The sequence below is a fragment of the Schistocerca piceifrons genome, unplaced genomic scaffold, assembly GCF_021461385.2.
Source record: "Schistocerca piceifrons isolate TAMUIC-IGC-003096 unplaced genomic scaffold, iqSchPice1.1 HiC_scaffold_952, whole genome shotgun sequence".
NCBI classification, from domain to species: domain Eukaryota; kingdom Metazoa; phylum Arthropoda; class Insecta; order Orthoptera; family Acrididae; genus Schistocerca; species Schistocerca piceifrons.
Genome location: NW_025729226.1, coordinates 122,501 through 125,000, shown reverse-complemented (window position 1 = coordinate 125,000; position 2,500 = coordinate 122,501).

The window sequence follows — 2,500 nt, the reverse complement described above, 5'->3', positions numbered from 1 at the left end:
GCCGTCCCAAGTACTTGGTCGGGTTCGAGAGAGGCGCAATCGCCCGGAGTTAGGCGAGTAGACGCTTTCGGTGCGACCACCCGTGCTCCCAACTGAGCTTGCCGCTGCCGACAGAGGCCCGGGAGCGTGCTGTCGTGGCATTGCCGGCGGGAGACAACACGCGCCACCTACGGTGACCGGCAGCTCCAACGCCAGCGCCACAGAAGGACAAAAGCCCCACTTGGGTGCCGAAGCGAACTCTCCCAGCACAGCGCACGCGCCAACACATCCGCACAGCTGCGATACAAACCACCAGCGAGAACCGCTGGGGCGACCGAGCAGCAGACGGCGTCGCGGCGCCGAGCGCCGGGCGGCGGCGCATCCTCAACGCACACAGTCCTCAATCGGACCAGCACACTGAAGATGTCCACCGCGCTTCGCACCGGGCCCGCGAGGACCTACTTTGGCCGCACGGCGCCGCGCGCAGGGTGCGCCGGCGCGCAGCTGCGACGCCTGCCGCGTCCGTCGGCCGGCGCGCCTGCCACTGGCCGCCCCCACCAGCCGGCTGTAGCGCGTGCGCCCACGCACCGCGCGGCCAGCACGCCGGGAGGCGCCCCCTCACCGGCCGGGGACGGTCCCACCCAGCCACCGCCGCGTATCGCTTCACACCCAGATGCCGTTCAGTTTCGTCGGCATGGTGGGTATCGCTGGAACAACCGGTTAGTACCTCAACCTATCGTCGCCATCACCGATTCACCCCTAGCGAGAACAACCGCACCACAACAGGTTACCATTTGTTCATTTGCGTAACTTCACCAGAAAACGCAGGCGTCCATCGCCATTTGCAACTTCAACGATTATTGCATGCCTGTGTCAGGTGTCACGCCACACTACGTCTGCCCACATACACGCAACAAAATGTGCACGCCTAGACAATACGTGGAAGGTGGCCCCCGTACGTATGCGATGTCCATTGCTCGAACGACTGTCAACCGGCCTCTGTAGCATGTCGCAGATATGGAACGCGGTGCACCATGCCATCACGGTGTGTGAGGAGAGACGACTAGGTCCGAATACATCAACAGACAGCTCATGCTGATCGCCATCCACGGCGTCCGTTCCTCCCACACGTCTCTATGGCGTACCACACTGCAATCCAGCTCTCATAGGGAGACGACACGTAGCTGCGTGCACAATATTTGCACTGTATGGTCCGCCGTTTTTGGGCGCAGTCGTTGTGCGGTCACACATGTGCCACGATGTATCATTCAGTACATAAGGACGAATGTGCAGTACAGATTGTGGTTCACGCGTACGACATCAGCGGACAGTTGACACAGGCCGCACCACAACGTAGCCTGAGTACGTCGCATGCGAAGGGCATTGAACATGCAAACTTCTCACCAACCAGCTTGCGAAGGCAGGGGGCAAGGTGGGGACGTGGGGAGGGGCGGCATGTACGTCCTGCTGCCATCCACATTACAGTGTACAGCAGGAGCATGTGGAAAGTGAGCAAGACTTGCAAGGTGTTTAACATGAAGCGATACACAGGGGTGCGGGCAGTGCGAGTAGCGAACTATATTGCGAGGGTTGCGGGTGGGCAACACTACAGTAATTGAACGAGTCGTATAACAATTACAGAGCAGGTTTAGGCGACAACGTGGGTTACGTTAAGGCGACAACATGGGTTAGGTTAAGGCACAACATGGGTTAGGTTAAGGCACAACATGGGTTAGGTTAAGGCACAACATGGGTTAGGTTAAGGCACAACATGGGTTAGGTTAAGGCACAACATGGGTTAGGTTAAGGCACAACATGGGTTAGGTTAAGGCACAACATGGGTTAGGTTAAGGCACAACATGGGTTAGGTTGAGGCACAACATGGGTTAGGTTAAGGCACAACATGGGTTAGGTTGAGGCACAACATGGGTTAGGTTGAGGCACAACATGGGTTAGGTTGAGGCACAACATGGGTTAGGTTAAGGTACAACATGGGTTAGGTTAAGGTACAACATGGGTTAGGTTAAGGTACAACATGGGTTAGGTTAAGGTACAACATGGGTTAGGTTAAGGTACAACATGGGTTAGGTTAAGGTACAACATAGGTTAGGTTAAGGTACAACATAGGTTAGGTTAAGGTACAACATAGGTTAGGTTAAGGTACAACATAGGTTAGGTTAAGGTACAACATAGGTTAGGTTAAGGTACAACATAGGTTAGGTTAAGGTACAACATAGGTTAGGTTAGGTTAGGTTAGGTTACACGTTGTTGTACGGAAAGGTGTAGGGGGGGGGGGGGGGCGGGGGCGGCAGGTTCGTTGATAGTGATTATAGTAAGTGAATGCTTGTGACATGATCAGATTTGTCACGTCAGGATGCACCTTTGGCTTATTAGAGGCGGCGCTCCAATTCTATGCTTGTGTGAGACCTGTGTCTTTGACTCATGTCATTGTTTGTGCGCTGTGACAGGAGGTACTATTGTGATGTTGGGTGCACCGTTGTATAGGACATGTGTGGGTGTT